The sequence below is a fragment of the Sus scrofa genome, chromosome 1 (genome assembly GCF_000003025.6).
Source record: "Sus scrofa isolate TJ Tabasco breed Duroc chromosome 1, Sscrofa11.1, whole genome shotgun sequence".
Taxonomy (NCBI): Eukaryota; Metazoa; Chordata; class Mammalia; order Artiodactyla; family Suidae; genus Sus; species Sus scrofa.
In genome coordinates, this window is record NC_010443.5 from 229,494,924 (window position 1) to 229,519,095 (window position 24,172).

Sequence of the window (24,172 nt, forward strand, 5' to 3'; positions counted from 1 at the left end):
TTATATTTCTCTAATAATTAGTGATTTTGAATATCTTTTCATGTGCTTTTTGGCCATCTGAAGGTTTTCTTTGGGGAAATGTCTATTTACATTTTCTGCCCATTTTTCCCCCTTTTTTGGCTTCACTTGTGGCATATGGAAGTTCTTTGGCCTGGGACTGAATCCGAGCTGCTGATGTTCACCACAGCTGTGGCAACGCCATTTCCTTTAACCTATTGCGCTGGGCTGGGGATTGAACCCGTGCCTCTGCAGCAACCCAAGTCACTGCAGTTATATTCTGAACCCACTGCAACACCACGGGAACTCCCTGGCTTGATTCTTGAATAGTCCTTTGCCAAGCTATTGGTATGGGGGGTTTCTGTTCGATGCCAATTAGAAGGCATAGACTCCTTCTTCATAAGTCTCTACCACTTGTGAACATTTTGCAGTGTGTGTTGGATCACCTGAAGGGTACAGAATCTCATCAAGCTAATAGGAGAGTATCAACTCTTTGCTGACCACTAATTAATATGTGTGTAACAACATCTGTATGGGTGGCAGAACTTGGCCTGCAATTGCTTTCCCTATAACCTGATAGATTGTGAGGGTGCAGGTAAATGTTACTTCCTTAAACTTCTTTAGAGGTTACCATTTCCCAGTAAAAACAACCCAAAGGATTTATGGACCCAGGAGTCTCCCCATCCTGGATAGATACAGCACAACTTTACCCTGGATTAAGATGGAAGGGGCTATGATGTTGTTGGGCACTGGGAGGGGTGAGGTTTTGGGAACAGGAACTAAACAGAAAAGCTGAAATAGGTGCCAGTCAAAGTTACATTGGTGGGGCAGCTCCTGGATGGCTTCTTGGTGGTGGAAATTAATAAAGGAGCAGCACAAAAGGGGTCTAGCCCTATTCCTGAGCAAGTAGAAGGCCTCCTCAGGGAAGGCTGGGGAACTTCAATCCGTGTGCTAGGATTCCGTGGCTCTGTGGATGTGGCCCACCCAGCCAGTGAAATGTAAGCGTGATCAGTGTTAATGTAACAGAAGACATTAGGGTTATGTTTTCTTGGGACTTTGAGCCAACGTATTAGTAACTGCCAGCTCCATATTAAGACTCTGATGGCCCCTCAGCACTTTTGCCTTCATGGGTTCTGTCCTCCATAAAAAAAACTTACCAATTATATTTTACAACTGCATTAGTCTATATAAAGATGAATATAATCTAGGCTGGGTTCATTATAATTACTTATTGTTTTCTTTTTATTTTGAACAAAATAAAAATGAAATCATTTTTGAGAGCTTCTAAAAGCGTCGTGTATGCCAGGCACTTTGCCTACTGTGACTAATGGATGTGTTGTCCCTGGTAACCACTTTCCTCTATTTTTTTTTTTTTTTCAGCAGCTCTCTCCTCTTCCCAAACTTATGGCCCCTTCTGATGACTTCACTGATCTCCATCCAGCTCCGTCTTTTCACTGACACTGGAAAGTTGCCTGTTAGCTGGCTGTGTTTAATCATTTGCCAGCTATTTCAATTAAAACACATACACACACACACACACACACACTCATTAAATTATCAAAGTATTGTTTTCTAAACTGGAATTACTATTTTGGAAAAAGCATACCAACTGTACCCTTAAAATGATTTTTATTAAATGCAGAGAGCTGTAGTTTTCTATGGGTACGTGTGTATCAATCCTAAAAACTTTTATTATTATTTTTTTCTAAACCCCAAAGCCAGGTTTTTGCGTAGGTTTTGGAAGCAGGGAGTACGGTTCTGTGGACTCTAGTATCCAGAAAACACTGCAGTCAACTGGGTCAGCGTACTTAACCTTCCTGCCAGCCCACCCTTGAGCAATCCTTTGTTGCAGTTCCTCCTTGATGGGAAGGTGCTGCCAAAAAGTTGGCTCTCAGATGAAAACCGAAACAAAACCCTACTGTGTACTCAGAAAAGAACTGTTTCCTTAGATTTATGTGTTTTCCTCTCTGTTCTCCGTGTTGCTCACCTTCTACTGGAGAGAGTTTAGTGGGTACCGTTGATTTCTTTCAGAGAGGGGGAACATCACCTCCAGGTTGGATGTAGAAAACCAAGAGTAGAGCCAGAAGGAAACTCATTATTGACATAAGATATAGGGTGACACGTAGAAGATTTGATCTGAATGTATACAAGCCTCCCAAAAACTTTTTTTTTCATTTTTTATTTTTTATTTTCATTTTTTGTCTTTTAAGGGCCACGCCTGCAGCATATGGAGGTTCCCAGGCTAGGGGTTGAATCGGCGCTCTAGCCGCTGACCTCCACCACAGCCACAGCATTGCCAGATCTGAGCCTCATCTGTGACCTCTACCCTAGTTCAGGGCAACCCTGGATCCCTAACCCACTGAGCGAGGACAGGGATCGAACCCGCAGCCTCATGGATCCTGGTCGGGTTCATTAACTGCTGAGCCATGAAGGGAACCCCTGCTTTTTTTTTTCATTTTTTAAAGTTTTATTGACGTATAGTTAATTTACAAGATTGTGATAATTTCGGCTGTACAGCACAGTGATTCAGTTATACATATACACACATCCATTCTTTTTCAGATTCTTTTCCCACAGAGATTATCATGGAATATTGGGTAGAGTTCCCTGTGCTATATGGCAGGTCCTCGTTGGCCATCCATTCCATATACCACAGTGTGCCTATGCCAATCCTAAACCCCCAGTCCCTCCCTCCCACCCCCGCCAACAAACCTCCCAAGAACTTTTAAACTCATCATCCTCCCTTTTCTAGTGTTAAAGTGATAATTAAGAATAGAATGGCTGTCACTTGGCTATAACTTGCCTTTCCAGTCACAGTTCTTATATGTTATTCCCTATACCCTATGCTCCAGCTGTCTCAGAATTTTCATTATTCCTTGACCATAAGAATATGCTCTCTCTCAGCTCAGCAGCACAAGTGTCCCTGCTTCTGCCTGGGGAGTGCCCTCTCCCCTGACACTTACTCCCTCATCTGAGTACTTCTTCCTCATCCTTTTAGACATCCAGACACCTCTCTAGCCTCTGATCTCTTGGGAATTAGTTCACTCTTCTCTTGTGGCACCAGCCAAGGAAGATAGCAGTTGATCTGTTTATATATCTGTCTTCTTTTCTTTACCCCACCAGGCTAAAGTTACCTTGAAGGTAGTGATCCTGTTTTATATGTTTTTTTTTTTTTTTGTATTTCTGACACCTGGCATAATAGTCAACATGTACTAGGTGTTCAGTAAATGTGCCAAATGAATGATTTAATTAATAAGAACTGGATGAAGTCACTTCAGCCTTTCTGTACTGGGCAAAGCTTCAAGGGACACAAATCAAATACAATGAAATGGTGCACATGAGAGCAGTGGGCTGTCAGAGTTAAATCTCAGACTCTGGGGTCAGAGAAAGAAGATTTGAAGGCCAGCTGTGTCACTTATTAGCTCTACATCTTTGAGTACATAACTGCCTCTTTGAGTAGGCAACTGTTTCTTTATGTTTAAAATGGGGGTCATAATGGAACTTATGAAGATGAAATAAACTAAAGCATATAGACCATATACAGTGACCAGCATTGTGCCTGGCCCGTAGGAAGTGCTTGGTAAATTTTCACAGTGGGAGTGATGGAGAAGAAAATAACAATGGTTACTAACATCTTGGCTGTCTTGAGACCCATAATGGGACTCAGGAATTTATGAAGAAGGAGCACAGATAAAGAGAGGAAACATACACATAAGTGAAGTTCTTGGAGCTGAGAAAAGGACAAAATGGAAAAAATATATATACAAAGATGTAAAACAAGAAGGAATACTTGCTTAAAAGGAAAAAGCTTAGTCTTTCTAATGAGAAAGTACATCCTGTCTTTAGAAAAAAAAAGAAGTTACTGAAGGTCAAGATTAAAGAAAGAGGAGAGGATTAAGATGGCTGAATAGAAGGACTGGAGCTCAACTTCTCTCCTAAAAACAACAAATCACAACTAAAGGCTGAACAATCTCCACCCAAATGGACTGGAAACCTTAAAAAAGATACCCTACTCCAAAAGAAAAGAGGAGGCCACATCAAGAGGTAGGAGGGGCGATTTCATGATATAAACAACCCCATACCTCTGGGGTGGGAAGCTCCACAGACTGAAAACTAATTGGTTCACAGAGACTCACCTACAGGAGTGAGAGTTCTGAGCCCTACATCAAACCCTCACGTGTGGGGATCTGGCACTGGGAGAAAGAGCCCCTGGAGCATATGGCATTGAAGGCCAGTGGGGCTTGTGCACAGGAGCTCCATAGGACTGGGGGAAATGGAGACCCTATTCTTAAAAGGTGCACATGGACTTTCACATGCACTGGGTCCCAGGGCAGAGGAGGTCTCCATAGGAATCTGGGTCAGACCTGACTGCAGTTCTTGGAGGACCTCCTGGGAAAACAGGGGTGAATGTGGCTTGTTGTGGGGGAAGGGTACTGGAAGCAAAGCTCTCGGGAATATTCAGCAGCATGCGTTTCTCTGGAGGTGGCCATTTTGGGAAAATCTGGCCCCACCCATCAGTCAGCCTGAGAAGCCCCAGGGCAAACAACAATCCAGGTGGCATCACAGCCCCGCCCCTCAGTAAGCAGGCTGCATAAAGACCCCTCAGGCACACAGCTGCCTCTAATCCCATCCAGAGACTAAGCCCCACCCACCAGAGGGATTAGAATCAGCTCCACCTATCAGTGGGCAGGCATCAGCCCTCCCATAAGGAAGTCTACAGCAAGCCCCCATACTGACTTCAGCCACAAGGGGGGCAGACACCAGAAGTAAGAGAGGCTACAACTCTATTATATGTAAAAAGGTCACCACGCCAAAAACCTATAAAAATAAAAAGACAGAGAACTAGATCTCAGATGAGGGAGAAAGGAAAAACCCCAGAAAATAAGCTAAGTGATGAGGAGATTCTCAGCATCCAGGAAAAAGACTTTAGACTGTTGATGCTGAAGAGGATGTAAGACATTAGAAATAAACTGGAGGCAAAGATGGATAACTTACAGGAAACACTGAACAATGTGATACAAGATATACAACTTAAACACAAAGAGATGCAAAATATAATCACTGAAATAAAAAACTCAGTAGAAGCAGCTAATAGCAGAATACAGGAGGCAGAAGAACAAATAAGCGAGGTGGAGGACAGATTAGTGGAAATTATGGATGTGGAACAGAAAAGAGAAAAAAGATGGAAAACAAATGAAGAGAGTCTCAAAGAACTCTGGGACAATGGCAAATGCATCAACATCCATATTATAGGGGTGCCAGAAGGAGAAAAGAGAGAGAAGGGGACAGAAATAATGTTCCAAGAGATAATAACCGAAAACTTCCCTAACATGGGAAAGGACCACTCACTCAAATCCAGGAAGCACAACGAGTACCATATAAAACAAACTCAAGGAGGAATACACCAAGACACATATTAATCAAACTGACCAAAATTAAAGACAAAGAGAAAATCTTGAAAGCAGCTAGGGAAAAGAAACAAATAACATACCAGGGAACCCTAATAAGGTTATTGGCAGATTTTTCACCAGAAACTCTGCAGGCCAGAAGGCAGTGGCATGAAACACTTAACGTGATGAAAGGAAAAAACCCCAACCAAGATTACTTTACCCAGCAAGGCTCTCATTCCATTTGAAGGAGAAATCAAAAGCTTCACAGATAAGCAAAAGCTGAGTGAATTCAGCAACACTAAACCAGCCTGACAACAAATACTAAAGGAACTTCTCTAGGCAGAAAAGAAAAGACAGCAACAGGAAACAAAAATACCACAAATGACAAGGCTCACCAGTAAAGGTATATATACAGTAAAGATATGAAATCATCCATGCACAATTATACCACCAAAATCAGGAATCATGAAAGAGGTGGGTACAAATGCAGGACACTGGAGATGAACTTGCAATTAAGAGACCAACAACTTAAAACAATCTCAATACATATAGACTCTTACATCAAAACTTCAGAATAACTGCACACCAAAAATCTACAATTGATGCACAAACAAGGAATCTCTGAAGAAGAAATATATCTCATAGTAAATAAGTGCATAATCCACCATGAAGGGGTCATTTGACATCATTCTTGGAATGCTGAAGTCTTCTTAGATTGATTCTGATTTCTTCTCCATCAAAGAATTTATGATAATTATAATTAAATAATGCCACTGTACAATTAAGTAATACAGGTCTACAATTGTATTATTAATAACCATTTCTCTCCATGGTACAATGTAAGGTTTATAATGTCTTGTTTATCACATCACCTAGAATGGTGTAATGCCCATATTGAAGAATCAATAAGATGTAACAAATTGTGAGGACATATTTATATAGTTACACTGTTTTTTAACCAATTTGTGCATTTTATATTTTACTTATTTTCAGAGGGTGTATTATTTTTGTTATTCTTACCAGTTAAGTTATTCTTTTTATTATGCTATATAAAATATTTAATGGTATATAAGGCTTTCTTTATAAATTTTAGTTGCATAATATACACAATGTTAATATAATGCTAATTTTTTAAGAAAAATTGAAATGTAATAGATAATACTAAATAGTAAAGATGAAAGCCATACAAAATGGGATAATGTATAGAATAAATTTCCTATTTGTCTCAGTATATTTTCCATTCCACTTCTCTAGAGGGAGTCACTTAATCTCTTTCTTAAGATCCATGATATAATAATCTGTGTGACTGTAATTGTATTTAAATATATGTATTTTATTCTATAAAAAAAAAGAAAAAAAAAAAAGAAAGTGACTCACAGGTATAAAGAACAAGTGGTTACCAGAAGGGAGAGGGGCAAGATAGGTAAGTGACAGGAAGTACAATGTATAAAATAAATAAGATACAAGGATATAATGTACAACATGGAGAATATAGCCAATATTTTATAACAAGTGAAGTATAATCTATAAAAATTGTGAATCATTATCTTGAATGACTGAAACTAATACTGTAAATAACAGTAATATTTAAATATTTAAATATTAAATATTAAATAAATATACAATAAGATTAAAGAAAGAATCTAATGGGCTTCAGAGTAGACCAAACAAATATGTAGAAGACACAGCCTGCCTGCTGCCTACATCTGCTCTGCAAAGCTAAGTGCCAGAAACTAGCAGATGCCACATTTACCATGTTCTCAGAAAGTGTGAACTCCACCTGCTCTCTGTGTACAACTCACCCTGTTTACCTAGAACAAAGGGATTATCTGGGACACAGGACTTTCAGGAGAAGACCTGATAGTCCCAGATAAACGAGGATGGTTAATTACTGTGTACACATCACCCATGAACTTCTCATGAAAATAAAAAGTGATTTGAGGATTAAGAAAAAAAGATTTCTTGACACAAACTAGCTAATGAGAAGAATCAAAATTAAGAGGTCAGGGGGCTGCTGTTGTGGCTCAGCCAGTTAAGGACTTGACATTGTCTCTGAGGATGTGGGTTTGATCCCTGGGCTCACTTAGTGGGTTAAGGATCCAGTGTTGCTATGTAGGCCACAGCTGCATCTCTGATTCAACCCCTAGCCTGGGAACATCCATATGCCACAGGTGCAGCTATAAAAATAGAGAAAAAATTAAGGGGTCAGAAATACAGACAGCTTTGTAAAAGAAACGGTAATCAGCATTTTTTTTTTTTTGCTGTATTTTTGCATAAAATTAAAATGAAACAACTGTGGAAGTTACAAGCCAGCACATCTTAGAAGTTTTATAAACTTTAACAATTTAAAGCTAAAAGTAGAGAGAGGGAGTTAGGAGGTCCTGGGCTGTGCTAATATATCTTTCATAACAGGAAGTTGATTCTGAAACTGAAACAAGTAGGAAAAAGAAAGGAAAAAATCCACAGTGACCTCCAACTTCTTAATGGCTTTTCATCAGGTTTTTTACTGAGTCTTAGAAGGATCTTTTGGGAAGGACCATATTTTATTGTAAGGAAATATTTATCTAAACTTACACTTTAATGCTTTTTTCTCATTTTAAAGAAATATTAAATTTTAAACTTTTATCTTAAAATAGCATTTATAGTACAGGCATACCTCATTTTATTGTGGTTCACTTTATCGTGCCTCACAGATAATGCATTTTTAAATTAAATTGAATGTTTCTGGCAACTTGACATCAAACAAGCCTATTGATGCCATTTTTTCCAACAGCATTTGCTCACTTTGTGTCTCTGGGTTACACTTTGTAATTCTCACAACATTTCAAACTTCTCCCTTATTATTCTATTTGTTACGATGATCTGTGATCTCTATTGCAATTATTTGGGGGCATCATGAACCATGGCCATATAAGATAGCAAACTTGATTGATAAATGTTGCATATGTTCTGACTGTTCCACCACCTCATTCCCTGTCTTGACCTTCCCTATCCCCTGAGACACAGCAATATTGAAATTATTCCAATTACTAACCCTACAGTGGCCTCTAAGAGTTCAAGTGAAAAGATGAATCACACTTCTCTCACTTTAAATCAAACACTAGAAATGACTAAGCTTGGTGAGGAAGGCAGGTCAAAAGCTGAGAAAGGCTGAAAGCTACAGTTAGCCAAGTTGTGAATGCAAAGGAGACTTTCTGGAAGGAAATTTAAAATGCTGCTCTAGTAAACACATGAATAATAAGGAAGTGAAACAGGCTTATTGCAGATATGGAGAAAGTTTCCGTGGTCTGGATAGAAGATCAAATCAGCCACAACACCCCCTTAAGCCAAAGCCAAATCCAGAGCAAGGCCCTGACTCTATTCTATTGTGTGAGGTCTGAGAGAGGTGAGGAAGCTGCAGAAAAGTTTGAAGCTAGTAGAAGTTGATTAGTGAGGTTTAAGGAAGGAAGACATCTCCATAACATAAAAAGGCGTGGTGAAACAGAAAATGCTGGTGTAGAAGCTGCAATAAGTAATCTAGAAGATCTAGCCAAGATAATCAATGGAAGTGGCTACACTAAATAACAGATGTTCAATATAGGCTCATATTGGGAGAAGATACCATCTAGGACTTTCATAGCTAGAGAGAAAAACTCAATGCCTGGTTTCAAAGTTCCAGAGAACAGGCTCGCTCTCTTATTGGGGGCTAATGTAACTGGTGACTTGAAGTTGAAATGCTCATTTACCATTCCGAAAATCCTAGGGCCCTTAAGAATTATGCTAAATCAACTCTTCCTGTACTCTAGAAATGGAACAACAAAGCCTGGATAAGAGCACATGATTTATAACATGGTTGACTGTTTTATTTTTTATTTTATTTATTTTTTATATATATAGTGATTTTTATTTTTTTCCATTATAGCTGGTTTACAGTGTTCTGTCAATTTTCCATAGTACAACATGGTGACCCGACTGAATGTTTTAAACTCATTGTTGAGAACTACTGCTCAGAAAGAAAGATTCCTTTCAAAATATTACTGTTTGTTGACAATGGACCTGGTGACCTGAGAGTTCTGATGGAGATGTACAATGAGGTTAATGTTGTTTTCATGCCTGCTAACACAATATCCATTGTGCATCCCATGGATCAAGGAATCATTTTAGCTTTAAAGTTTATTATTGAAGAAATGCATTCTCAAAGCTGTAGTTTCCATAGCCAGTGATTCTTGTAATGGATCTGGACAAAGTCCATAAAAAACTTTCAGGAAGGAGTCACCATTCTAGATGCTATTAAGAACATTGGCGATTCATGGCAAGAGGTCAAAATATCAACAGGAGTTTGGGAGTTCCTGTTGTGGCTCAGTGGTTAACAAATCCGACTAGGAACCATGAGGTTGTAGGTTCAATCCCTGGTCTTGCTCAGTGGGTTAAGGACCTGGCATTGCCATGAGCTGTGGTGTAGGTTGCAGATGAGGCTCAGATCCCATGTTGCTGTGGCTGTGGCACAGGCTGGTAGCTGTAGCTCCAATTAGACCCCTAGCCCGGAAATCTCCATATGCCGTGGGTGCAGCCATAGAAAAGACAGAAACAACAACAAAAAAAAAAAACCAGGAGTTTGGATGAAGTTGATTCCAACTCTCATGGATGACTTCGAAGGGTTCAAGACCAGTGGGGGAAGGAGCTGCAAATGTGGTAAAAATAGCAAGAGCGTTAGAATTAGAAGCGGAGCCTGAAATGTAATTGAGTTGCCACAATTTCATGATAATACTTGAACAGACAAGGAGTTGCTTCTCATGGATGGGCCAAGAAAGTAGTTCCTTGGGATGGAATCTACTTCTGGTGATGCTGTGATGGTTGTTGAAGTGACAACAAAGACTTTAGAATAGTACGTGAACAGATACAAGGAGCAGTAGGGTTTGAGAGGATTGACTCCAATTTTGAAAAAATTTCTACTCTGGGCAAAATGCCATCAAACAGCATTTTCAGGAGTTCCCACTGTGGCTCAGTGGGTAAAGAATCCGACATAGCAGTTGTGCGAATTTGGGTTCCATCCCTGGCCTCTCTTAGTAGGTTAAGAATCCAGCATTGCTGCAAGCTGCAGTGTAGGTTGCAGATGTAATTTGGATCCTGCATTGCTGTGCCTGAGGTGTAGGTCAGCAGCTGCAGCTCTGATTCGACCTCTAGCCTGGGAACTTCCATATGCCACAGGTGCAGCCCTAAAAAGCAAAAAAAAAAAAAAAAAAAAAAAAAAAAAAAAGAAAGAAAAAGGAAGAGAGAAAGGGAAAAGGAAGGGGGAGGAAGGAAAGGAAAGGACAGCTTACAATGAATAACATAGGAGTAGAAACAAATTGCTCTTCTTTTCCTGAAATTGCTCAGTTTTTAGTGTGACATACTAAAAAGAAAAAGCATGTTAGTTGGACATGTCTAATCCCTTCTCCTCTCAACAAATGAAAGACAAAAAGAATGTTTGATGACAGTGTTTTTGGTCACATTCCTGCTTCCAAGTTAGCCATGTGCTCAGGCTAACGGAAGACCCTACCAGGACCTCAGAGTCCACCTTCACAAAAAGCATCACTGAGCTTGAATTTCAGCAGGCTGCTTCTAGGAGCTGCCAAGCCTGCAGCATGACATTATCCAGAGCTGTGCCCACATTGTTATTTCCCTCATTTTTCCATTAAATATTGAGACAAAATCATCCCAGACTCCTGGGTTTCCTGAGTTAGAACTGGCCCAGCAAACTTGTCCTGGCTGATTGCCCACCTGTGTAGGGGGCAGGAAGTGGGTGCAGGGTTCACACATAAGGCCAGTGAGAGGATACAAGGCTGAAGAAGCTTGTCCTGCAGCCAGGCCAGCATCATCTAGAACAGCTGCATCCCAACTCCCATAGTCAGCTGCTTGAAACTTCTTTTTTTTTTTTAATTTAAAAAAAATTTTTTTAGGGCTACACCTGCTGCATACGCAAGTTCTCAGACTAGGGGTCCAATTGGAGCTACAGCTGCTGGCCCACACCACAGCCATAGCAACATGGGGTCTGAGCCACAGCTCACAGCAATGCCAGATCCTTAACCCACTAAGCAAGGCCAGGGATCAAACCTACATCCTTATGGATACTAGTTGGGTTCCTTGACTGCTGAGCCACAAAGGGAAGAACTCCAGCTGCCTGAAATGTCTAATGGCTTCACATCCATTTGAGGAGGCCCATTTCTCTTCTAAATGTCTCTTACAAAAAGGTAAAATCTATTTGGTTTTCATAGCCTCTCCCACATCTGCTGTTCTTTTTAAAAAATGACAAGCTCAAGATAATCCTTAGGCCAAAGAGGCATATTTTGGGGTGGCAAGTTCTTTGCCTCTTCACTACACTTATTATTATTTTATGATAAATGATGCAACCCTGAAACAACTAATGAAGAGACATATGGGTGACTTCAAAGAGTGCAGACTTTCTATGCCCTGTTCCTGTGGAATCATAACACATCACCTTCCTGGGACATTGATGTGTTCACCAGCCAGAAAGGTCCACTGAGCTTTAGTGTCCAGAATGATTGGTTGAAGCATTGGCCACGTAATTGAACTCAGTCTCCAGCCCCCTCCCCTTCCCCAGAAGATGGGCTGGCTCAAAGACCTGACCCTCTCATCATGTGATTGGTCTTTCTGGTAGCCAGCCCCCATCCTGAAGCTAACTAGGGGCCCACCATGAGTTACCCTCTTAATGTAAACTCAGGTGTGACCCAAGCAGCTTGTAACTAACAAAGGTGCTTCTATCACTTATGAAGTTTCAAGAGTATTAGAAATTCTATGCCAGGCACTAGGGACAAAGACCAGACACCTTCTTTATTATATAACAGCTATGTGGGTCATTTTGTATCCTTCTTAGTTTATTATACCAGGAGACACGTAGTATCAGTTTGTCTCATCATTGCTGCTATCAGATACAGTAGTGCATTTGGAGTTTTTTTTTTTTAGGCCACACCCATGGCATATGGAAGTTTCTGGGCCAGGAATTGAATCTGAGCCACAAATGTGACCTAGATCACAGCTGCTGCAATGCCAGATCTTTAACCCCCTGTGCCAAACCAGGGATCGAAGCTGAGCTGGGGATCGAACCCAAGTCTATGCAGAGACCCAAGGTGCTGCAGTTGAAACATACCCATTGCACCACAGCAGGAACTCACAGACATGGTAGTGTTTAACATTTTTTCATTATGAAGATATTTTAGCCTTTGTAATTAACAAATAATATTTTGTGATGTTTTCAATATCCAATTTCCCCAAATCTTTTCACTCAAAATTTTAACATTTAGTTATAATTATTCTACCAACTATTGCAAAATGGTTATTTTCTAATTCAGTAATATCATCTACATTTATTAGTTGACATTTTTCTGTAAAGAAGAACTTTCATTTTGCCCTCTACCATTCCATTTAAATTAGAAAATAAAGTAGCATTATGAACTCATGTGTTATATTACTTTTATTTTTATTTTTATGCTCTAATTATCACAGATTTGGCCAATGAGAGCCCCTTCACGCTCACTCCTATGTCTTCTTTTGAGCACTTACTTCCTGGCCCAAAATGATGTTGATGAAGTTGTGATTTTTGTTGCAAATTAATGAAGCCTAATAAATAACTAAAATGACTATTAGGAGTTCCCATTGTCGCTCAGTAGAAACAAATCTGACTAGTATCCTTTTTTTATTATTATTACTCAAATGACTTTATCACATCTGTAGTTGTATAATGATCATCACAATCTGATTTCACAGAGTTTCCATCCCACAGCCCAAGCACATCCCCCCACCCCCCCAAACTGTCTCCTCCAGAGACCATAAGTTTTTCAATGTCTGTGAGTCAGCATCTGTTCTGCAAAGAAGTTCAGTCTGTCCTTTTCTCAGATTCCACATGACAATGAAAGCATTTGATGTTGGTGTCTCATTGTATGGCTGACTTCACTTAGCATGATAATTTCTAGGTCCATCCATGTTGCTAAAAATGCTAGTATTTCATTCTTTTTAATGGCTGAGTAATATTCCATGGTGTATATGTACCACTTCTTCTTTATCCACTCCTCTGTCGATGGACATTTAGGTTGTTTCCCTGTCTTGGCTATTGCAAATAGTGCTTCAATGAACATCAGAGTATATGTGTCTTTGCGAGTCATGGTTTTCTCTGGATAAATGCCCAGGAGTGGGATTGCTGGGTCAAATGGTAGTTCTATGTTTAGTTTTCTGAGGAATCTCCATACTATTTTCCCCAGTGGTTGGACCAATTTACAATCCCACCAACAGTGTAACAGGGTTCCTTTTTCTCCACACCCTCTCCAGCACTTATTATTTGTAGACTTTGTGATGATGGCCATTCTGGCTGGTGTAAGGTGGTACCTCATGGTGGTTTTGATTTGCATTTCTCTAATCATGAGTGATGTTGAACATCTTTTCATGTATTTTTTGGCCATCTGCATGTCTTCTTCGGAGAATCATCTGTTTAGATCTCCTGCCCATTTTTTGGTGGGGTTGTTTGTTTTTTTTGGTATGGAGCTGCAGAAGGTGTTTATATATTTTGGAGATTAATGCCTTGTCAGTTGATTCACTGGCAAAGATTTTCTCCCATTCTGTGGGTTGTCTTTTCGTTTTGTTTAGGGTTTCCTTTGTTGTACATAAACTTTGAAGTTTGATTAGGTCCCATTTGTTTATTTTTCTTTTTACTGTCAATCTTCTAAGAGGTGGATCTGAGAAGATGTTGCTGTGGTTTCTGTCCGAGAGTGTTTGGCCTATGTTTTCCTCTAAGAGTTTTATGGGATCTGGTCTTACATTTAGGTTTTTAATCCATTTTGAGTTTATTTTGTGTATGGTGTTAGGGAGTGTTCTAATTTCATTCTTTTCCATGTGGCTGTCCAGTTTTCCCAGCACCACTTACTGAACAAGCTGTCCTTTCTCCATTGTATATCCTTGCCTCCTTTGTCATAGATGAGTTGGCTGTAGGTGCATGGGTTTAATTCTGGGCTCTCTATCCTCTTCCACTTATCTATATTTCTGTCTTTGTGCCAGTACCATGCAGTTTTGATGATTGTTGCTTTGTAGTATAGTCTGAAGCCTGGGAGCCTGATTTCTCCAGCTCCACTGACTAGTATCCTTGAGAATGAGGGTTTGATTCCAATTCTCACCCAGTGGGCTAAAAGACCCAGCATTGTCATAAGCTGTGGGGTAGGTTGCAGATATGGCTCAGATCTGGTGCTGCTGTGGCTGTGGTGTAGCCCCACAGCTATGGCTCCAGTTCTATCCCTAGCCCGGGTAATTCCATATGCAATGGCTGTGGCCCTAGAAAGAAGAAAAAAAGACAGAAGGTGGGGTGGGAGGTGGGCAGGAAAGAAAGGAGAGAAAGAAAGAAAGAAAGAAAGAAAGAAAGAAAGAAAGAAAGAAAGAAAGAAAGAGAGAGAGAGAGAGAGAGAGAGAGAGAGAAAGAAAGAGAAAGAAAGAAAGAAGAGAAGAAGAGAAGAGAGAGAAGAGAAGAGAAGAGAAGAGAAAGAAGAAGGAGAAAGCAAAATATCATTATTTTATGTAATAAGATCCAAGGTGGGTTGGTTTCAGGTTTGGGTAAAGAGTTGGTTTAATAATATCTTTTAATACCCAAGTTATTTCATCATTCCCTCCTTCCACCACCACATACTAGTTTTGTCTTCAATCTAGTTTAACCATGGTGACAAAATGCCTGTCCTATTTCTATAAGTCACATCCAGCCCATCACTGAGCAAACAAAACAAAACAAAACAACTCTTCTTTTGTGTTCCTTTCAAAAAATTTAAATTTATATAAAATTCACTTTTTATTGTGCAGTTCTTTAAGTTTTGACAAATATGTAGTCATGTAACCACTCCCATAATCCAGATACAGAACAGTTTCATTGACCTCCAATGAAGTTTTATCATTCTATCCTTTCCTCTGACCCTAAATCTGGCAACCACTGATTTCTTCTTTGTCCTGGCCATTCTCATAAGTGTGTGGGAATGTATCACTGTGGTTTTAATTTGCATTTACCTAAGGTATAATGATTTTAGACTCTTTTCATGTGCTTATTTGCTATTTGTGTATCTTCTGCAGTGAAGATTCTGTTCAAACCTTTTCTCCATGTTTTTATTCTTACTATTGAGTTTTGAATGTTCTTTATATATTCTGGATACAACTTCTTTGTAGTATTTGTGCTTTGCCAATATATCCTTCAAAGCCTGTGGATTGTCTTTTCATACTCCTATTGCTCTCTTTGGTGAAGGAAAAGATTTTAGTTGTGATAGAGTCCAACTTATCATTTTTCTCTTTCAGTAATTGTACTTTTGGTGCCATATCTAAAAAGTCTTCACATAACCCAGTTTCACAGTGATTTTCTCTTGTATTTTCTTCTAAAAGTTCTATAGTTTCCCATTTCGATTTGGGATCCATTTTAAGTTCATTTTTATACAAAATATGAGGCACAGATCGAGGTTCTTTTTTTTTTTTTTTTAGCATATCGATATCTTACTTTTTAGCACTGTTTGTTGAAAAAACAAACAATCCTTTCTTCTTTGAATTAACTTTGTTCCTTGGTCATAACCAGTAGACTTCATTTGTGTGGATTAATTTCTGGATTCACCACTCTGTTCCCCTGATCTATTGTCTATTCTCTCACCATTACCAAATTGTCTTAATTACTATAGATGCATCATAATATATCTTGAAGTCATTGAAGTCAGGCAGTATGATTCTGTCATCTTTTAGAATCAGCTTCTTGTCCTTTACCAAAAAAATCTTTCTGGGATCTTGATTAAGACTGTTTTGAATCTATAGGTCGATTTGGAAAGAATCGACATTTTAACAATTATTGAGTTTCTCCAATGCATGAACTCAATATAATAATGCACCCTTTCAATTGTAAGAGTGAGGAAGATTTTCAAGAAAAGTTCTGGGAAAACTTCCTTCATATATCATGAACTCGAATGTGTCACTAAGCCCAAAGCCAGTCATTGCCAAGAGGAGTAAGATTCACATGACAGGCTTAGATGAGTATTTTTTGAAATTTGCCATAACTTATCAGTGGGTTGGGAAATCAAAGTTAGTGGGTCAGAGTTATCAATTAAAAAAGAAATATAATAGGAGTTCCGTGGTGATGTAGTGGGTTAAAGATCAGATGTTGTTGCTGCTGTGGCTCAGCTTCAATCCCTGGCCCAGGAACGTATGCATGCTAAAAAAAACCAAAAAAAAAAAAAAAAACCAAAAAAAAAAAAAACAGCTAAAAGAAAGCTAATGGAAGAAACATATAAAAGCATAATGTACATTATAAAAGTAGATATTGTTTTATTAAGCTTTCTTTTCAATTTTCTGTAAAAAAATTACATAGAATGCATATGTGTACTGGGTTGCCCTGTGAAATTTGTTTCTTACTCTGAGTTACAGTCTAAAATGTTTGTAGTGTCAGATTTAATTTTGAGCTGGGCATAGAGCCACCCTCTCTGATAGATAGACTTGACCAAAATATAGGTGTCTTAGTAAGGAAGAGAGGAAGACTAAATATTAAATAACAAGCAACAGAGATTGCTTAAGTCTCCTAATGGTTTTTTCCCTTCATGATGAATTCTATCTGACTTTTGATTTATTGCTCACTTAACCAATTTGCTGGAACCTAGTACAGAATGTTTAAAATTTCAAATCATTTCAGTATGGTGATACTGCATTGGTAAATATAAGCATTCTCTTTGTTTTGTTAGATTAATTACTTGTTAAGGTCCATCTGAAATATAGAGCTGATTTCTTTTTCCTAAGTGTAGCAGTTATTGTCAGGGATCTCTGTTACTATTTCCAACTGCCTGTCTCCAAAAAAGAACCGATAGTTTTCTTTTCAGTTCCTCCTAATTGGACAGCAATAGAAGATTTATGTTTGCATGAAAATCTGGTTTCCTTCTATTTGGGTAAAATGTCATGTTTTCACTAACTGGAGTCTGAAAGTGTGAAACAAGATCTAGTTGGGTGGATTCTCAGAATCAAAGCCTTTGAAGATAAGAAAGGAATTTTATTGCCAAATACTGTTTCTAGGCACCTGCCCTTCTTTTTTTTCTTTTTTTTTTTTTTTGTCTTTTTGCCTTTTCTAGGGCCGCTCCCACAGCATATGGAGGTTCCCAGGCTAGGGGTCTAATCAGAGCTGTAGCTGTCAGCCTACACCACAGCCACAGCAATGCAGGATCTGAGCCATGTCTGCAACCTACACCACAGCTCAACGCTGAATCCTTAACCCACTGAGCAAGGCCAGGGATCGAACCCGCAACCTCATGGTTCCTAGTCGGATTCGTTAACCACTGCGCCACGACGGGAACTCTTAGGCACCTGCCCTTTTATACTGGATTCTGAACCTCCAACACAATTTATAGGTGCAGTTTCTGTCAGCTTATAATTTGTAATTTTGGTGCAGGAATCACTTCTCAGTGTTAGGAATTGAAGACTTTTCTCATACCTTAGAAACAGGAATTGCATTTTTTAAAGTTTACAATTAAACATAAAGGTAAATTTCAGTTCACAGAGCCTGGCCTGTGGGGTTGTGTGATTTCTTGATAGATGAAGAGGGTCTCGCCTTCTGCCCTTTGTTTGCTTTAATGCAAGAATGTCCTGAATGATAAATCTCAGTGCTCCTCATGGAATAAGAAGAGACTGGATTTGACTAGACACTTCCACAAATGAATGGGATATCAAATTGGTCTGTTTTTAATTTGATCAGAGGTTTTGACAACAAAAGCTTCCTTTTTTCTTAGTTGTTTTCTTTACTGGAAAATTCGTGGAACACACACAACCGCTCCATTGACTTATATATGTATAGAATAACCTTTCTGGTACATTCTTTACATCATACCTGGTTATTAGGAGCCAGTTACATTTTTTTGGCTGAAAATCAGATGACTCAACTGGTAGATATAAAGACATGTTTGTTTCACAGCTATAACCAAGCAGTAATGAGGGGGCAGTGGTAAAACCCAAAACAAAACAATCAACTCCGTGATCTATTTTTTAACTTGGAATAAAAATCCCCCTTTTCTCTTTCCAGATTAATTTCTATGCTAGCTCATTTTTGGAAATTATACATAAACATTTGTTTATGCTTAAGGTCATGCCACAACTTAGTAGAAACTGGGAAATTCCATCTTTGATGGGCATAGCTGCTAAACAGACATTTGCTGAATTTCATAGTAAATCTCAGTGGCTTAGCATTTCAAATGACTTAAAACACAGCATGAGACTCATATAAAAGTATATAGTGTCTTTCTTGTAGATTATGCTCTATAGTTTGAGACGTTTGAATAACTGTGCATTACCCTGGTTAAATTTCATGATATTGAGATGGAGTCCCATGGAAACTGAGTTCCCCTGCTGAGTTTTTTTGCTTTTTTTGGTGGCATATGGAAGTTCCCAGTCTAGGGGTCAAATCAGGGCTAAACCTGCCGGCCTAGGCCACAAACACAGCAGCACAAGATCTGAGCTGCGTCTGCTACCTATACCACAGCTCACAGCAACGCCAGATCCTTACCCACTGAGCAAGGCCAGGGATCGAACCCACATCCTCATGGATCCTAGCCGGGATAGTTAATTGCTGAGCCACAAAAGGAACTCCCCCTGCTGCGTTTCAGACTAACCACTATATCCAAAACTTCATTCTCTTTCTTATCCTGCCCCTGTTGCCCTCAGGATTAAAGAGTAAGGCCCCTGCCTTTAAAATCGCAAAGAGCTAAAGGCATTTGGAGGGGTATTTGGCTTAACTCAAGGAGAAACTTGGGAACTGGGGGAATGGATCTGGGGTACAGACATAGTAATAATGTCTACGGTTTAATCCCTGCTTCCTGTATGCCATTTATGTATGCTATTTCGTTTTTATCTTTACCTGTGAGCTAAGTATTATTTATTCTGTAAAGAGTTTGGGAGTTCCTGTCATGGCTCAGTGGTTAACAAATCTGACTAGGAACCACGAGGTTGTGGGTTCGATCCCTGGCCTCACTCAGTGGGTTAAGGATCTGACATTGCCGTGAGCTGTGGTGTAGGTTGCAGACATGGCTCGGATCCCACATTGTTTTGGCTCTGGCAAAGGACAGTGGCTACAGCTCTGATTAGACCCCTAACCTGGGAACCTCTGTATGCCACGGGTGTGGCCCTAGAAAAAACAAAGCAAACAAACAAACAAAAATAAAGCGTTTAAGGAGTTCACTTGTGGCTTAGTGGGTTAAGGATCTGGTGTTGTCACTGCAGTGGCTAGGGTCACTGTTGTGCTGTAGGTTTGATCTCTGGCCCAGGGATGTCCATATGCTGTGGGTGTGGCCAAAAAAAAAAAGTTTCAGTAAATTGACCAACATCTCTCATCAAGTATATTCCTCATCTTAGCCTTCTTGAAACAGAGAAATTTTGTTGTTCATTTTATCTTCGATATTTAGAACAATGCTTGGCATATAGTAGGTCCTGGATAAAAATTTATTGAGTGAATGTGAATAAATGAAAGAATGTATTAAAGTGAAAAAGATAGGGTTAAAATGTCTTTTACATTTTGCCATCTCTTCTCTTACTCTGTTTCCACCACATTCCATAGCATCATCACAGGATAGAAATTCTGTCCTTTTAGCATATTGGTTTTTGTGCCAAAATCTCCATCATATGGGTTCCTCTTCCAAGGTGCGGCAGTTGAGGCCAATGGACATCAGCTTGCACCTGTAGCTCTGGCTTTAATTTTGTCTTGGACATCTTCTGGGTATTCCTTGCTGGAAAGCTTGGATTGCTACCTTTTTTTGTCTTCCATTGCAGAGAAAACAGTAAATTAATTGTGCATTGCAGCCCAGGGAAATAAACTAGTGGTGAGAGTGGCTAGAAGAAAATGAAGACTCAGTCTCAAAACTGGGGAGCCCACAGGATGACACAAACTTTTGAAACTGCATGAACATGCAGATTTCCTTTATCTTATGCAACTGCTGTTTGTTAGCCATCCTCTCAACTTGCTGAGAACTAGGGACTGGGAGGACCAGGGCAAATCACACAGTGCAAATGAAGACATTAACATTGAGATGGACTGAATTATTCTTTTGTCAAAGCTGAATATTGAGCCCCGAGTGAGCAGATGTCACAATAGTAACAGTAATCTTTGTGGTTGAAAGAGGCAGTGTTATTTGTGTTGTTGATGACAGGGTTGGGGAAAGCAAAGAACCAGTGTCTACTTGCTGTTCAAGACTTCTGAGCCCAGTCAGGTAACTTTATAGTTCTTGGTTTAGAATTCCATGGGATGGAATGAGGAAATTTCTGGGAATTGGCTGAGCTTTTTGTAAGGCAAAACATGAAGGTGAAGAGGAAGAGAAAATGTGGCCGAGAAGAACGTGCCAGGGTGCAAAAAGGCTGGGGATTCTGCCTTGGGCAATGCCGTCACTGCTATAAAGGGAGAATCAAAGATCTGGTTGTGGGTTGTATAAAAAAAGCAAGAAGCTGCCTGTTGGGATGGAAAGTAAATAAGCTTTGGTGCCACAGAGATCTACGTTTGAATTTCAACTTTATCAACACCGGTTTTGTGTTGTAGAATAAGTCCCTTGGCAGCCTTGAGCGGAACCCATAACTGCCAATTTGGTGCTCCAGAAAAATTGTATAAATGGTGCTCTCCAACTGCTGTTGTCATGTTTGTGTAGCTTCTAGATGGTGTTTACTAATAATGCACCTTCACTGTAACTTCCTATTTTTAAGAGTTATCATTACTAAATATACGTTCTGCTGTATTGTTTCCCTGCTACTGAAGCAATGTGTAGGATAACAAGAAGCGTATGACCAAGTTTTGTAGGGGCATAATTAAATTATTTAAAATAATTGTCCTTCTAATTTTGGTTGCTCAGAAGACACCCGTTGTTTCATCACCCCTCTTGCATTACTTATTTTCCTCTGGTACTCAGCTTCTTCTGTATAATGGACGATGATCTTTACCTTGCTTGATATACATGAAGTTCTAAATAAACAGTTATAATAATGATGATAATTCTAACAGGTGTTCTGTGAGGCTGAAGTCTTTCAGAAGCAGAACTTACTAACCTACCGAATGGACAGGTGCTGCTGCTTTCTGTATAACAGAGAAAACTATCTCCTTGAACAGCAAAATCGAAAACAGGATTGCCTTCCATAACCACTGTCCCATCTGTGACTTTTTCAGCAGTGGTATTGAAAAGTTTTACTGCTTTCTGTGTAAGTCTCACTCTTTTTTTTTTTTTTTTTTTTGATGTGGCAAGTTTTCACCCCCAAACACAATACCTATAATTTTCTAAGAATTGCTATTTTCACATTATGATTTTGGGCAAAGACTCATGCACCAATTCATGTTACACAACAGTTTCTGTCAGAGGACATTATTGGGCACCATATTTTGATGAACCTAGATGTTCTGCTTTGAGTACGTGAGTCCAGGGAAGAAGGATGAATGGGTAGCTTCTTCTAGGACTTAAGTCCTGTTTTGTATGTATATTGTTACCATATGTTTCAAAGCAATCTTCTGTTTAACCTTTCTTCCTTCCCTTCCTTTCTTCCTCCTTCCCTCCCTTCCTTCCTTCCCCTGAAGGTGGCATGTAGAAATTCACCAGCCAGGGATTAAACCCATGCCACAAGTGCAGCAATACGGGATGCTTTACCCCTTGTGCTACAAGGAAACTTCCGTGTTTAGCTTTTCTTTAGTTCTAAATGTATTTTTCTGTGCTATAATCTTTTTTTTTTTTTTTTTCCGTCTTTTTGCCTTTTCTAGCGCCACTTTCTCGGCATATGGAGTTCGCAGGCTAGGTGTTGAATCGGAGCTACAGCTGCTGGCCTACGCCAGAACCACAGCAATGCAGGATCCGAGCCGCATCTGTAACCTACACCACAGCTCATGGCAACGCCGGATCCTTAACCCACTGAACAAGGCCAGGGATTGAACCTGGCCTAGTCGGATTCATTCACCACTGAGCCATGACGGGAACTCCAGTGTGGTATAATCTTAAGTGCATTTTGAGTATAAGATAACTCTGAGCTACAGAATTGAAAAAAGTGTGGAAAAATGATTAAAAAGGGATACATACCCCAAAGGATAATTTCTCCTTTACCTTCTTCTACCACCCAGCACCTATTAGCAAGACTGTTTTTCCTCCATCAGTGACTAAACTTTCACTAATTCACATTTTTAATCTCTATTTACTTTCACTTTATTTTTTTCACTTTTTAAGTTTTATTGAGGTATAGTTGATTTACAATGTTGTGATAATTTCTGCTGTACAACAAAGTGGTTCGGTTATACATGTACACACATCCATTCTTTTTCAGATTCTTTTCCCATGTAGACCATCACAGAATATTAGGTAGAATTCACTGTGCTATACAGCAGGTCCTCATCTACTGTTTCTTCTCATGATTTATTTTTCTGTTTGTGGAAATCACTTGGGTATCTTGCTTGGGTTGAGCTAGAACATAAAATTTCCCATTAAAATTCATGGAAATATTTTTTTCATATAATTGCTTCTTAGAGCAGCTCAGGTTTGTAGGAGTTAAACTCATTGGGTGAAGAATAGATTGAAGAGTTAAACAAAAAGATTTATATTCGGTATTGATATGTTCTAGCAACTCCAAGTGCTGCAAGCTTTTGTAAAGGGAAAGAAGAAAAATATTATATAGTCATCTCTTGACTTTTGTTGTGAACCACATGAGAAGTCCAGTAATTTCTTGACTTTTGGGCAAGACATGGAACAGCATGATAACCATGACCAGAGACACCACATTCTTGGTCTTCCTTGCATCTCATTCATGTTCCAGTCCTTCTCTATCTTTTACACTGTCTCTTCCTGCCTTTCCCGGCCTCTAGAAGTCAGGCTCCCAGACAGTGCCGTGCTTCTAAGTTTAACATCCAACTCTATGGGAGAAAAAAGTCCTGATGTGTGGTGTTTGCCGGTTTTCATCATGCAAATATTTCCACCATGGCTGATTTCAAGCTATTAGCATCATGTTACTGTATGGGGAGCTGGGAAGAGATGTACTTAGCCAGCTCTCACCCTCAGGCTAGAGCCACTTCCAGCTCACCAATGACTCTGGGATTTAGCAATCAGACTTTTTATTTTTTATTTTTTTTTGGTAATTATCTCCTAGGTAATCTCACTAAATCTGTGTCTTTAAATACCATCCACAGGCTGATGAATCCCAACTTAGATCTTATGCCCGGTCTGTCGCATTTGCACATATTCATATCCAGCAGTCAACTTGCCATCTTCATTTGGATGTATACTAGCCATGTGAAATCTAACAAGAATGAAACAGAATTTCTGATTCCTGCTTACCTGTAAGTCCTCCACCCTCTCAGTCCATGGCATCGTCATTCACCCAGTCACTCAATTCTAAACCCTTAGAACCATTGTTGCCTCTTTCTTTCTCTGATACTTCACGTTCAGCTCATCAGCAGGGCTTGTTAGCTATCCTTTAAAATTCCTCCCAGATCACACTGGTGTGCGTCCACCTCTGATCCCTGCCCTGTAACAAAAGTGTGATTTCTCTCCTCTGGTGGTGTCCCTGCCTCCACTTTTATCTGTTGGCAGTCAGTTCTCTACGTGGCAGCCAGAGTAAATCTTTGTTTGTTTTTCAGGGCTGCACATGAGGCATATGGAAGTTCCCAAGCTAGGAGGTCAAATCATTGGAGCTGCAGCTGCTGGCCACAGCCACAGCCACTGCAATGCCAGATCTGAGCCGCGTCTGTGACCCACACCACAGCTCATGGCAATGCCAGATGCTTAACCCACTGGGCAAGGCCAGGGATTGAACCCTCATCCTCATGG

The 24,172-nt window shown here is 39.7% G+C and overlaps 1 protein-coding gene across 7 annotated transcripts in view; it reads left to right on the plus strand.

The window, feature by feature from the left end:
- Window positions 1-24,172, plus strand: part of GCNT1 (glucosaminyl (N-acetyl) transferase 1, core 2) — a 173,815-nt gene that overhangs the window by 65,904 nt on the left and 83,739 nt on the right. For 2 of the 7 annotated variants that reach the window (XR_002336470.1, XR_002336471.1), the window contains exon 4: window positions 23,533-23,682. The exons of the other annotated variants lie outside the window; for them this stretch is intronic. The gene's annotated coding sequence lies outside the window, so the exon portion shown is untranslated. The remainder of the gene's footprint in view (window positions 1-23,532; window positions 23,683-24,172) is intronic. 7 annotated transcript variants of the gene reach the window in all.